The sequence below is a fragment of the Crocodylus siamensis genome, chromosome 1 (assembly GCF_052110815.1).
Source record: "Crocodylus siamensis isolate JL-2025a chromosome 1, ASM5211081v1, whole genome shotgun sequence".
Lineage (NCBI taxonomy): Eukaryota > Metazoa > Chordata > Crocodylia > Crocodylidae > Crocodylus > Crocodylus siamensis.
Genome location: NC_143395.1, coordinates 203933796 through 203949039, shown reverse-complemented (window position 1 = coordinate 203949039; position 15244 = coordinate 203933796). Strand labels below are relative to the sequence as shown.

The 15244-nt window shown below is 42.2% G+C and overlaps 1 protein-coding gene across 1 annotated transcript in view; it reads right to left on the bottom strand.

Annotated features, from left to right (window-relative positions):
• Positions 1-15244, bottom strand: part of ATL2 (atlastin GTPase 2) — a 70679-nt gene that overhangs the window by 54000 nt on the left and 1435 nt on the right. The gene's annotated exons all lie outside the window — the stretch shown is intronic.

The window sequence follows — 15244 nt, the reverse complement described above, 5'->3', positions numbered from 1 at the left end:
ATTGTTCAGTTTTCCCTTACTGCAGGGTGGAGCACACCAAAGGTTTGCAATGGATCACTTCACACACAAGTCTCCTCCATTTTAAAATCTGGGTAGAAACAGATGTCACCTGACACTGCACTTGTGGCAAGCAAATAAACATCCCTGCCCTTTGCTGCACCATATCTGTGGCGGCTGCAACAAAAAGGTGGTGCAAAACATTGCTGCTTTATTGCCAGGGATGTATATTTGCCCTGTGGCAAGAGTGGGCAGTTCTGGGCTGTCTGCATTCTCCAGCTAAGCCAAGAAGGTGCTCCCAAAGTTTGAGGTGCCTGATCCTGCACAGGAATTCCCAGGGTGTGCCAGGATCAGGAACCTCAAGCCCTGGGAGCACCTGCCCAACTTTCCTGAATTTTGGAGTACCTCTAACTGGGAAAGTCAGTTCTCCACTTATGGAGACCTATCCCAGAATCTCTAGGGGCACAACCTCCACAAGTGGGGAAAGCCCACGTAAGTCATGGCATAGAAGAATGGGACCCAGGGAATGCACAAAACCCCATGCCAGGGCCTGTGAGGCCTTGTGCCTCCATGCCAAGTCCTGTACTTCATGCAGAGGCATGGGTTAACATGCATGCCAGCAAGAAGGCACAAGGCAGCACTCAAGTCCCCAGCAGCCCTACCTCCATGCCAAGACATTCACAGACCCATGCCTTTATGTGAAGCACAGGACCCAGTGTCCAGGCCAATGCCACACACACTTCATCACTGGGACCTGTGTTGACCCATGCTTCATAAAAGCACAGGTCTGCATGGGTCCTGGCAAGGGGCACTGAGGATTTCCTGGGTTCCACACTGCCCCATCCCTTCACAAAACCTGAAGTAGGTCCCAGCAAGGAAGCAGGGCCACGGGATTCAGGGGATCCCCCATCAATGAGAACATCACCTGTTGTCCCACATCAGGCTTCTGCCCAATGCAGGATAAAGGGGCAACATGTTTTGCTTAAATGGATCAGCTGTAATGGAGATGCATCCAACCACAGCTGATCAGTATCATTCAACAACATCTGTTTTTACCCTTAAAGCATTAGTTGTCCAGAAGCTTGGGGGTATGGGAAAAATTTCTTCTTCTAAATACTATGAACTGGAAGCAGCTTTTGCCCAATCTCCTGCAGCAGTAAATTCTACAGTTACGTAACATAAAGATGCTTTTTCTTTTGTAGTTTACAGGTTGAAAATAAAGGTGATAAATCTAATACCCCTTGTGCATCAAGCAACTCACTGTAGTTACCCTGGCTATGCAGGCTAAAGACAAAATATGACTTTCAGTCATTTTTATGGCATATTAATTTTAATGCTTCCTAGAAGATCAAAGGAAACAAATGCTAACATTGCAATTTCACATGTGAAAGGGAAGGGAGATTATATTTTGTGGGCTGAAATAAGAGACATGTTCCTAGTATCAGCCAAGAACTGCCCAAGAGGGAACTAGATGTCTCCTCTCTCTTTTTTCTGTTGGCTCACCTCCCTGCCCCTCAGCAACCTTGGAGCAAACAAGGCATATTTGAAACTATAAAAGATTAAGAAACCTTAAAGAAAAAGCACCGCTGTGTCTCATCTAGAAGAATCTGAACAACCTCTGTAACAAGTTATTGGCACTGTTGATTCTAGACATTGTTCACATCAATGCAAAACCTGTAATTCTGTTAATAAGCATGACAAGGGCTAAATACAGTTAAGGCTGCCAGAACTTGAGAGTGGTATACTATCCGCCTGCACCCAGCTTGTAACTCCATTTTGGTAGAACATTTAACTACATCCATGCCGTCAGCAAGTCAGTCTTCCCAGAGTTTGCCTTACATGCTATGCTGCTAGTGACCCTCTGTACAACTAGCCAGGGATAGAGTGCCCCAAGGAGATCACTATACCATAGCAGCACAGGTTTTTCCAGAATGCACAAGTGCATATTGCATGCAGACAAGCTTTGCTGATATAAACAGCATTGTTAAAGTTGGGTAGATGCAACTAGAGTTATACTCCTTTGACCTGGTTACTTCATTAAGGCAGGAGTAGGCAACTCCTGGCATGGGTGCCAGAGTATGGCATGCAAAGGCATTTTACTTGGCACGTGCACCTCAGGGCAGAAATTGGAGAAGAGGCTAGAACTGCACTGCCACAAGGATCAGGCCTCTCACAGCTCTCCCACCATCTGCCCCTAGCAGGCATCTTACAAATCATGTGTTTGACATACTGTCCGAAAACGTTTCTGACCCTGCAGTAAGGGTTCGCCTGGATAGGAAAGGTGGTCATATTAGACCAGGATTAGCCTTTGTTAGCGGTCTAACTGCATGTTCCTCTCCAAACCTGCCCCCTCAGTCAATGCAGGTGAATGACCTCCTCCAGATATACTGCCTTGTCTGCAAGTGAGAAGTGTTTGACAGTGTTCTTAGGACTAAAGCCATTAAAACACTCATAGCAAATCTAGCAGACGCCTTCTTCGTTTTCAGAAACTAATCTGGTTATATAGTCCATAACTTTCACACTAAAAAAGGTGTACTGGTAGAAGCAGCCTACTGATGCGACAACCATCTGAAACAGTTTCAGTGCTATAAATTACAGTAAGGCTGGCCCAGTGCAAAAGTGGTTGAGAAAACCAGGAGGTAACTAACCCTTATTAGTAACACTGGTAATATTACCAGACTTTGCTAATGTGGGGGTTTTTTTGGGAAAGGTTAAGCAAGTTGTCTGATCAGGGAGGCAGATGCTGACTCTAGGTAGTACTGAAGTGACAAGTCAACAGGCAGACAGCATAGGTACTCTCATCTACAAATTACTACTAAGCAGCAAGCATTAGTTTATAACGGGGGGGCAGGAGAGAGTTTTGCTGAGGTGAGCTAGGGAATTTAGACTGGAGGGTTGGATGATTTTGAGGGAAAAAAAAGGAAATAAAAGATGCATACATGGAACACAGAAGAGAAACACTATTACTTGCTTGACCAATGGAAAACAGTGTTATAAAATACAATTAGTTTAACCATTTCTAACTTTTCTATAGGCAAACCACCTTTTATTCAGATGAAGACTTTCAGTGGCTTAAGAGCTAGTTTTCACCACACAGTAGAATAAAACTAATCATATATCTGGCTGAAGATTAAAAGCTTTCATCATAGCACCGGCCTTAACTAAAGAGATATTTTTTCTCAGGTGTGCTTTGTGCATCCAAGAGTACTGTAGCTAGTTAGGTTTCTTGGCTCATGTTATCTTTGAGATATTACTCTCTGCGGTCATGCAACCCAGGAAGCAATTGGGAAAGAAGGGGAAGAAAGAGAGTCAATGAGTTGAAATGGTGGCCGCAATGCAAGCCTAGTAGTGAACTATTTTTAAATCATCTTGAAATTCTGATTTAAAATAAAAACAATTAAAAGAAAAAAAAAAGTCCTACCATACTACAGAAGGAAAAGATAGATTAGGTACTCTAAACTAGTTCACCTGGACAGCTTGCAATACAAAATAGTTAAAATGACACATACTAGCTTAGTTATTTTGTATTAGATGAATCGTACTAAAGTCCTCTTCATGAACCATGCTAGTTTTAAAGAAGTTGATTTAGACAATTAAGGTTCTTGGATAGTGCCTAAAGCTCCACAAATATGGCTCCAATTCTATTCTTGGAACGCTGTCTATAGAAGTATTGTACATTTACTCCTTAACTCTGTATTAAGCATTATACATGTTACACTAATTTATTACCCCCAGTTCAGTTCACATTAGAGGATTATTTTCTTCACCATTAAACCTTCAAGGGCGTACCATGTGATAAGGATTCAGTAGCTAACCACAAGTATTGATTTCTACAGTACTTTCAGTAGTAACCAGTTCTCTTGCATGAAGATTCAAATGCCCGTCTCTGTAAAAGTGCAATGTGTGTTAGAAATAAGTTTAAAAATTCTTGGATATACAACTTGAGGCTAAGAAAGTATCACCTTTTTCAGACATTAAAATTATAAAAAAAAAAGTTGAGTAATCCAGTAGGTTCTGAATTCAGCTAGACAGATCAGTTATTTATGAAATATGGCATGAAGCAATTCTGTCCAGGAAAGCCATGCACTTGCTTGATCTATTGAAGCCAAATCAAATACTTGGAAATAAAAACATATGGCACATGAACAACATGCAAGAGATAAGGTTCCTTACCCCACAAGGTAGAAAATAGAATTTAGACTGCCAACAGAATATTAACAGCAAGTTAAAATTTCCATAGAGTAACTTGCTTAATATTTAGTGTGAGATGTCACTGAACAATTCACAAGTTTTTCTTCTTTGAATAGCACTGAATTAATACTAAATTGTGCTTCGTATGCTTTAAATGTCCCATGAAAAGCATGTGTCCACAAAGCATTTCTATGAGCAAGGAAGAACACTTCTCCTTTGAATAGAAGTTACTTGTCACTAATTGTGCATGGAAGGAGTTTCATGCATAGTATTCAAGACAATTTATGCATCAGCAGTGAATCACAATAGGCAGAGTTTAGCAGTTTACCTCCTTCCAATGCTATGCTTGTTCCTCCTTACCTGAAGTCAATACAAGGGTTGCACACCAACTTTTTTTTTTTTTTTTGAAGAAACAAGACAGTAAGCTTCTGCTCTCCAATTAACTTGGAGAATGGACCATATTAAAAAGATAGCCATAAACTAGAGGCAGAAGGAAGAGTCCTTTACGTCACGTGTTTCTAAAGGAGTTCAAAAATAAATAAATTTAAGTAGTACAAGCTAGGCACTGAGAGTTTGTAGAGAATGCTAGGACAGGACTGGGCTTATAGATCTGGTTAAAGTACACCTAATTCACACCTCTACTCTTCTTAAACAGAGATGTACTACTGTGTGAAAAAAAAAAAAAAACCACACACATTTCACGGATGTGAACAATGCAGGATTTCAGCCCTCACACCATGCAGTTCACACATCTCCTTCAACAGGGTTTTCCATACTTTTTATAATTTGATTGAAAGTAAATGTTATTGTCCTAGTACAGACTATGTTCACAGGCATGTTAAATATTCCCCTGCCCTCCCGCAATATCAACAAGGAGCTAATTTATAGAAAAAATGTTTTATCCCAGAGTTACCCTGCTTATTGCTTCCATTTTATTGTAGACTACAGGATCAAGAGTGGAGGCCAAAAATCTGTTCTCCTATTCTCACTTATTCTAGTTTTAGAACTTAAACAGCTAATATGTCAAGGTTGATCTACCCAAGTTTATACCTGCACTTGAAAAATTTAACTGGCAGAGGTATGGTGCGCTAATGAAATTCATACAAGACAACAGTTTTGAGATGCAGTACATTTTAGACCCCGATTTCCATTCCAGGTCAAGAGATTGCGGGGGGGGGGGAGGGGAGGGGAAATTAGGATGATGTACAAATCTCATCTTGCCACACAGCACCATATACCAGGCGATTTGTTCAGCAGCAGTTTAAAAACTTCACAGGTTATCTGGGCTGAAATCAAGTCAGACTGAAGTAGTCATTGGGAGCATCTACATGTGCATTAAATGTACTTTAGTTAATGCACATTAAGTCTAGTGCCTCCATTGTGAGGTACTAGGAAAAATGCATATTAAGCCAGGCTAATGCACACTGAGTAAAGCAAATTCTTAAGTGAGGTTTAATGTGTGTGTGTCAACACACCCACTTCAAATGAAGCAAGAGAAAAAGGAAATTAAAAATATGGGAAAAGCCAGGACACCAACATATTTCTTCTGTAATGAAGAAGTTGTAAGCAGATATCCCATTTATAGCTCTTGCAGTTTGAGTCCTTTCCAAAGGCTCCCTTGTGTGGCCTTCAGCAACCAAAACTATTGCCCATTTTCCGCAAACTCAAAAAAAAAAAAAAAGTCTTTTAAAGCATTTTGGGGATATTAAAAAACAGTCCACAAACTTTTGAAACCTTACATATTCAGTGTTCTAGTAAGTCATGAGCAAGAGTTCCAGGTGAATTGCTGCTATTACATAGGATGCACAAAGGAAATGCGGGTTTTTCCATCTCATTTTCCCAACACATCTCTGTAGTATTGAATTTTGGCTCCCGAATGGCTTATGACAGTTTCAGCTACCATATACTGTATTTTTCGCTCAGCCCAAAATAGCAGTCAATTACTGACCCTATCAAGGGAAATTATGGGAACACAGAAGTAACTTCGGAATATTTGATTTGAGATTGAATGGATTATGCTCAGTTTGACTTCTGAAACTAGAGTAAGAAAATTAAAATTGAAATCTCTTAAAAACAAAAGTGCTTGACTCTGACTATTCAAATTGACAGATCACCAGATAAAGAATCCAATATAAGAACTAAGCATCAACTTGAAAAGACTTTGAAGTCAAATGGGGGGTGGAGCACATTAAGTATTTCTTGCACACGTCACATCCTGGTTAAAGTAACTGGCAGTAGAAATCAAGTCTAGAGCCACTGCTTATAAGCATAAGCCTCTGTGTTAAAACTCAGAAGTCAGCCAAGACTACATCTCAGGTTCAATCTCCAATCATGGCCATTTGACACTAGCTAGAAATATAGTACCACACTTAGTATAAGTAATATCCAATTCTTAATTTATCCAGTCACTCAGCTGCCTCCATCATTATTGCCACTACCAAACGTTGTGCATACTCATAGTCTTCCAGCAGCCACACACTGCTCCACAAAGCAACCATGTCACCAGCATGAAGCACACTCTGGGAAGGCATGGAAGACTGAATGTGTTCCTCCAATAGTCTGCCAGACAGCAGCAGCAGCCTGAATCTACTCAGCAGAGGTGGAATAACTCTGCTGCACAGGGGTAGGCTGTCACTGCAGAGGGCCCAAGGGCTTAAACAAAAAACCCAAGCAAACAAAACACATGCATGTCCTGCAGCACCAGGTGCTTTGAAACAAACATCTAAACGCATATCAGCGCAAAGAAAAAATAGTGCACTTTTGAACTAAAGCACCTCTTAGGTGTTTTAGTTCAAAACTGCACTGCTGCCATTTTCTGTGTACTGGCACACATTTTGCTGCTTATACAACTGCACGTGGAGCAGCAGTGCATGTCAGCTCATGTGAGGAGGAGACCCAATTAAATTAAGTCTGCTCTGAAGCAGCGGCTCTCCAGCAAGGTATGTGTATAAAAGCCGTGAGTGTGCGTGTACTCAGACTTACCAGCAGAACTGAAGTTTTGCTAGGAAACCTCTGTATTAAAAAAACAAAACAAAAACACCAAAACAAAACAACTGTAGTATAAACTGGCCACAAACTGAGAACCAGTGTCAGGCTTTTCAAATATACATCCTCCTCCCACCTCCAGACATATTTAATGGAAGACTCAATTTTATTTTAGCAAGTCCAACAAAACTACTTGGTTTTGAAATGGTTTCTTTATAGGCCATGATTTTACAGGAAGCTGGTATTTGAAATAAGTGAATCTGGGCGCACACAGGCTAGGAAGTATTTGTCCTGGGACAAGCCGTGCCTGTGTTTGTCCCAGAACACAAAAAAAGTCTTAGAATAAGCATGTACATACCCTCTCAATCAGGGTTTAGTGAGCAGCTGACTTCAGTGTCACTTTTCTGACACTGATTTGATTCAATGATGCAATCCAAGGACAGTCATTCAGATATCCCGGTACATCTCAAAGTTCATCTGAATGACTGCATTTTGTTCCAGTATAAAATAGTTTCTCACAGACAAATGCAACATTTGTTTATAACCAGAGAGTAAAAGTTTCTCTGCTGTACCAGTGACACCTATGCTTACAAAAACAGAAAAATCAAATGCATTTTGTGGCATTTTCTAGTGGTCCACTGAAACAGAAAGGGTTCAAGAATCATGTAGTAAGGGTGCATAAGATGTACCTATTCTATGGGCCACTACATAAGCAGTTAGAAAGAGAACCACTGAACCCCTTCTTACCCAATTAGTGTGTGTGCACCGTCTTCCTCTGCAAAGAACCACAATTACTAAAACTATGATTTTCATGTTCTACCCCTAAGAGTTATTATAGAAGACTTTCATTCATCTTGGGTAATAATGGGTTCACTTCTTAGCTGAGCAAAGGTTGGCAGCCTACCATCCTGTAAGTCAGATCCAGTCCACAAAGATTTTATCCATCCCACCATCTATGCCTGAGAATGTGCCACCTAGAGGCTGCCTCCAGTTTGGGAAGGACCAAGCTATATTAAATTTGGCCTACTGTTAGTAAAATGTTGGCAGCCTCTGCAGTAGAGAATTCAACTTCTATCACTACTGTCAGAGTGAAGTTCAATATAGTTACAGAATACAAGATGACAGCAAGGAAGATCTGGAAAGATACAGGTTGACTGAAAAGTTGATTTGGAATCTTTATTCATCCAAATTCCAAAGACCAGAGAGTATGTACAATGGGCTCTTAACCAATATAGTTCAAGTCCATCCACATCAGAAAAAAAATGAGTTCATAAGTAGGTGGTAACCATTTTAAGAGCAAGCTAGTTATGGAAGCTGGATCGCTGCCTATGCAAAACACAGAATGTACTACTGATCAGTGTGATCACACACATCATTAATTTTTAGGTACAATCTATAACCAAGCAATTCCCCATGTTGTTTTCTCTGCATCTGTGAAGGTAGTTAAGAGGAACACATTTTATAAACAACTCTCAACAACTCAAGTTTTTTAGATTCTAATCCCTGCAAAGTATTCCTTCTTTAACCAAGCCCAACACCACGAACACCAGTCTCCTACAAACTGTAAACAGGAATGCAGTGATGCATGTGAAAGCCAGGACCCACAGCCATTCTCTAGATTGGTTCTCTGAATGCATTTTCCCCCCAGTCTTTCTGCAGTTGTGCGTGTGATTGCCATGCCCACTGCATGTTTTTCTTTTTAAAGCCACCACGATGGAGCATGCTGAAATAGTCATCATCGTCTTAGAATTCAGTCCAAAAGCTGCTCTACAGAGCTGTGCGTGTTTCTAGCAGCTAGCACAATATGGCTGACAATGACAGATTCCACTGTAACGCAAAGGAAAATCATTCATAAAAGCCTCGGTAGGCAGCTCCTTAATTAAATCAGGTATAACAAAATCCAGTGGTTTTCTCCACAACCAATTCTCCCCTGACATGCAAAATGAACACACTTAGTCACTTGAACTATTCTCTAAATACCTGCTGTTTAAGTTAAGACTGCACCTCCTCTTAGGAAATATGCTATAGTTCAAAAAGAAGCCACGGGCTCGGTATTGGAGCAAGTTCTCTGGCTGATTTTATGCAAGACATTGAACCAGATGGCTATGGTTCCATGGCTTTAAAAGAAAGAAAACCTGGAAAGCTGACATTTGTAAATAGTTGAAGTTTTAACCAACTGTCATTTAATGGTCACAAGAGTAAACAGAAAACAGAGGCTGTTCATTCATGTTGTGCATCTGACAGCACTGGATGTAGTCAGCTTTCTTATTCCCCTTGAACAATCAGGATCCTGATCATGAGAAGGCTCTGACTTTATAAAATGAGCTATATTTAATTAGAACACACAGCATATTTAATAGTTAAATGGCAGAGGGTTTCCCCCTCCTCCCTCTCAAGAACTTTGGAGTTGAGCTACCAGGTATCTTGAAAGAGTGCACAAGTAGCAGCAGACCAGGTGACTAACCCAAGCCACTTGCCATCTAGAACATGAAATCTCCGGTTTATTTGTTCTAATCTGACACAGTTACCTGTTTATTTCAAACTTAAAAACAATTTTCAAATGTTGTTTCTGCAAGAAATTCAGATGTTCCATAGAAGGTTTACACAATATTGTTTCAATAGTTTAACCTTCAGGAATTTACTGCTAGAGAATATTAGCTCTAAAGAAGTCATGCATTTAAGATAGGTCAACAGACAAGTAGTCAAAAGGAGAGCTCAGAACTGTTTCCTATAAATTAGTATTCAAGCACCATAAAAAGTCAGAGTCTATTTATATGGATGTTATTTTCAGAGGAGATATTCTTCCTATAGTCGATGAAACTTCTTTTAACATTGAACCTGCTTTTACTCGTACAAGACAGCTATTCCTTACAGATTAGTTTGCTCTAGTGCAAAGTGTCTTACAGGCTAGATCTTGGCCCTCAGCTGCTGGAGCCCAAAGCAGCAGCATTAACCCCTGCTCATTTAGCACTGCTCCAGAACCCAGGTAGTTAGTTAACACCACTTACCCCACTCCTTTCCCCTCTTCACCCATTGCCCAAAGCTAGGGTTTTTAGTCTCCTCTAGCAAAACAAGAGTTTGACACCTTTGCTTTAGTGTCTCACATTAGAGATATTGGTTTCAGTCATGTATTTGGATTTGCATAGGTGTCCAGAACCCCACTGACTTGATTTCATAGACATCAGGGCTGGAAGGGACCTCGGGAGATCTTGAGTCCAGCCCCCTGCCCAAAGGGCAGGAAGTCAGCTGGGGTCATAGGATCCCAGCAAGATAAGCATCCAATTTACTCTCGAAGGTGTTCAATGTAGGTGCTTGGACCACCTCCTCTGGCAGACTGTTCCAGACCTTGGGGGCTCGGACAGTAAAGAAATTCCTCTTTCTTATGTCCAGCCTGAAACGGTCTTGCAGGAGTTTGTGACCGTTCGACCTAGTCATCCCTTGGGGCGCTCTGGTGAACAAATGTTCCCCCAGATCCTGGTGGTCACCCCTAATAAACTTATAGGTGGCCATCAGATCACCCCTGAGCCTGCGCTTTTCCAGGCTAAAGAGTACCATGTCTCTCAGCCTATCATCGTAAGATCTGTTTTCCTGACCTCTGATCATGCGCGTGGCTCTCCTCTGGACTCTCTCAAGCTTCCCCACATCCTTTTTGAATTGTGGAGCCCAAAACTGGATGCAGTACTCCAGCTACGGCCTCACCAAGGCCGAGTACAAAGGGAGAATGACGTCCCGGGATTTGCTCGAGAAGCATCTATGGATGCACGCCAGCGTTTTGGTCACTTTACTAGCCGCAGCATCGCATTGCAGGCTCATGTTCATCTTGTGGTCAATGATGACCCCCAAGTCTCTTTCTTCTGTAGTGCTATCCAACGTAGCACTGCCGAGCCTATAATGATATTGCAGGTTTTTCCTCCCAAGGTGGAGAACCTTGCATTTTTCGGTGTTAAACACCATCAGGTTCTCGTCCGCCCATTTGCTGAGCTTGTCCAGGTCAGCCTGGATCACCCGCTTATCTTCTGGCATGGATGCTTTGCCCCAAAGTTTGGTGTCATTGGCAAACTTGGCCAGTCCACTCCTGACTCCAATGTCCACATCATTAATGAAGATGTTGAACAGTATGGGTCCAAGGACAGAACCTTGAGGGACCCCACTGGTCACAGGGCACCACAATGAGTGACTGCCATCAATTACAACCCTCTGGGTCTGACCACAAAGCCAATTTCCCAGCCAGCAGATCGTGGTGGAGCCAAGACCACAACTGGCCAGTTTGGCCAAGAGGTGATCATGGGATACCAGATCAAAAAGCTTTGACAATTTTACCTGCAGAATTAGGGCAAGGCTCTGAATACAGGCCAAAAATGGCTCAATCACATCTCAGGGTAAGCTGCTCCCCTTTTTCAAATGGGAAAGATGCAGCCCTGCTGGATAGCTCAAAATTCAAATTCTTGGTTTATAAAGTAATATTTTCCAACATTTGATAAATCTAGTTCTGTGGTTCTCAGCCTGTTCAGATTCATGGCAACCTCCATAAATTTATTGAATTTAGTGGCATCCCCAGTTAAGAATCACCATTCTACTGCTCCAGTCAGTAGCGGGTAGAAATGGACCCACACACCTCAGACAGATAGAAAGGAATGCAACTGTGGCAGGAATGAGCATTCCTGCCTGCATTAGGTTTATCCAGTAAACCCAAGGCAGTGTTTCTCAACCTTTTTTCATTTGCAGACCCCTAAAAAATTTCAAATGGAGGTGTGGACCCCTTTGAATTGTAAGTGCAGGTATTCACATACTTCTGATTAAAGGGTCTGTGAAAGATGACTGATCAGACAGTCTGCAGACTCCCAGGGGTCCATGGACCACAGGCTGAAAGCCAGACAGGATGCAGCACTTCCCAATCCAATACTGCACACTTCTGAAAATAAAAGCCCATGGGGCAATTCCTCCTAGCAGTAATGGCAGCCTGGAGATTTATCTGTGAGTTTTCCCAGGCTGCTGTACCATCACCAAGTAGAACCATCCTATGGCACCTTTGTTGCCAGGAGGTGGGTATAGGACTGGATTGGGAAGCGCTGTGTTAAAAACAGGCCTTCCTGTCAGCACCCACTGCTGCTATACCTGCTTTCCAAGCCAAATCCTCATGAGGTACACTCAGTTTCACGAGGCCATGGCAGTGGGGGCTGTCCTGTGACACCCCAAAAGGGTCTTCCAACTCCAAGTTGAGAACCACTGAGTTATATCTTAAAATACAACTTCAAAAAGAGTATGTGTTTTCATTTCAAGAGTCCCCTCAAATGTCAAAGTAAAGCAATATGTTTTAAGACTCAACTCCATATACACTGTTGTTATCATCTCCTTCAACTTAGACATGGGAAGAAGAGATTAAGAAACAAGTTTTTAGCAAGTTAAAAAAAAACAAAGGTTAGCACAAGATTTAGTGGCATTCAAGAACAGTAGAGAAACTTAGCTGCACAATGAGATGTTGAGCACATGTGCTGCACAAAGCACACAAGCCATTTCAAACAGTCTTACTTTAAGTATGAAGTTGCTCCTTTGAAGACTATCAGTTCAAAGTGTCAGAAGGATCATGATAAAGCTGCACTGTCATTGTTGTAGCACAATATTGCAAGCAACTGCAAACTGTAATTTGGAATGTGAAGTACATGATAATTGTCAGGGGAAGTCAAATTTGGATCAGCCTTGTTAGCAACCTTTAAAACTACAAAATGTCCTTGAATTCTTAAACTACTTGTAAGCATTCATACACTTCATGAAAACACAATATTTTGAAACATCTAACTTTGGAATTTCTTTCCTATACCTGGTATACTCTTTGCAATTTATGACACTTCAGTCCTCTACACAAGAACATGCATCTTGTGGAGAGAGTGATAAGCCCATGGAACTTTTGGGTTTTGTTTCAATGCTAGTCCATACTACAGTCTGGTGAGCAACTCCCTATTTTGGATAAGGGTGCACCAATAAAGATGTTCTTGGCCGATACTGACAGTTGAATATTAACCACCTATATCGACTGATACAATAATCAATTTACAGGAACGCAGCCAGGTATTGTAGAGAGCAGCTCCCTGCAGGCAAGTCTGCAGAGAGATAGGGGTGTGTAGAAGGGAAAAGGTGCTGTTAAGCCAGCACAGTGAATGGGACTTGGGGGTCAGGGATCAGGACACAACCATGGGTGGCTCATCCAGGGGATCAGCAACCCAGCACTTAAAAACAGCAGCAGAGGCACTTGAACTAAAGATCACCAAGTGATCTTTAGTTCAAGTGCCACAGCCACCATTTTAAGCACAGGGATGCTTTTAACGACAGCAGAGCCAAGCAGGGTGAGGGTGCATGGGGCTGCCCGCTGTGAGCTCAGGGTTCTCCAGTCTGCTGCCTTTCCCTCAAGAGCCCCACACTAGCCAAGTGCCCCCTGCCCCCACAGCAGCAGAAGGCACAACTCACCACCCCCAATGCTGCTGGGCAGGTAGGGTGTACACAGCTGGTGTGGGGCTCCCTAGGGAAAGGCAGCAGAGTGTAGAGCCCCAAGCCCACAGTGAGCAGCCCAGCCCAGCACACAAGTTGGGGGGGGGGAGAAGGGGGGTGGTGATGACATGCCACCCCCCCATGCCTCCCCCAAGGGGTGCATGCAACAGTAGGAAGCCACCTTCCCTTCCTGTGCTCCCTGGATGAGCCACCTGTGGCTCTGTCGTGTTCCAGCTCTGAGTCCCATTCACTGCCCTGGCTGAGCAATGCCACCAGCCTCAGCCCCTGCCCACTCCCTCCTTCACCCTGGGGGGTTGAATCTGCCCCCCTGCATCCAAACCCCTTCCTCTCCACAGACTTACCTGCAGGGCACTGCTCTCCACACTGCCTGGCTACATTCCTGGCCATGTGCATGGGTGCGGTTGTGCACGTGCGTGTGACATCTGAGGGCCCCAGCCAGAAGGTATATTGCATTTAATCAGTGACATTATCACCTATTGGCTCTTTTTGGCCAGTGTAGCCAATAATGTTAATATAATCGAGGCCAGTGTAGCCAATAATGTTAATATAAATCGAGGCACCTCCAATTTTGGACGCTAATTTTTAGGCTGACCCGACAACCTCAAGTCAGTGGGAGACATAGCTGCTCATCACTTATGAAGTTTAGGCCTGATGTCTGGTTTATCTGTCTTTGAATGAAACATTGTGACATGAATACTGACCAAAGTTTTACTTGGAGTTTGGAAGAATTTGATTTTGATACCTTCCAATACAGTATTCCCATTGGTGTTAGTAAGAGTCATCTGTGCTGGTCCTTCTAGTCTTCCATTATTCCAGTCCCTCTATTTTCACAAAAACCAGCAAACACAATTAGCATTTGAGTCTTTAGTATTACTTTTCCTCCTCAACTTGCAGTTTAAGAGTACCATACACAGAGCTGTAGTATTACAGGATACACATATCCTACCCCTTAAAATTCTTCTCCTGCTCTTTAAGTTATTTGAATCTGTTTTACTCCATAAGCAGATAAAGATTCTTCTGTAGGTAAGCAAAGTTCATCTGTAGCTGTAGGCATAGAACTTAACAAGACCTCCACTAACACTATAGATTCCGTTCATATCTTGAGGAAAGAACATTATTTGTTCCTATAGAACAGCCATCTCATCTTAAGCCCATGTGTTATAATGTGGTTTCATTCTGAGCCAAAAAAGCTAGACAATAAGCTTGAACTATTTGTTTATTAAAGCTACCCATTATTGGAAAAAAAAAAATCCATAGAACCATCAAAAAAAACTCAGCACTGCTGGATAACTAGAACCCAAGTAGTTTCATATCCTTGACATTTGATCTCCAGACTATTTTAAGTTACAAAGACCAGCTGTATTGCAATGCAAATTTAGATATTCCCCACATGTTCAATATTGTTGCATTTCCCCTCTTTAACAGGTCTGCAGAATAGCTGCTCTCCAGCTGACCTTTATAATTTTGCTAGATTTCTCCAATATGCAGTAGCATTTAGTCCACCACCACTACAAATGCTGGTGTACTATAAGCAAACTACACGCTGTTAGACAAAAGCCGATAGACA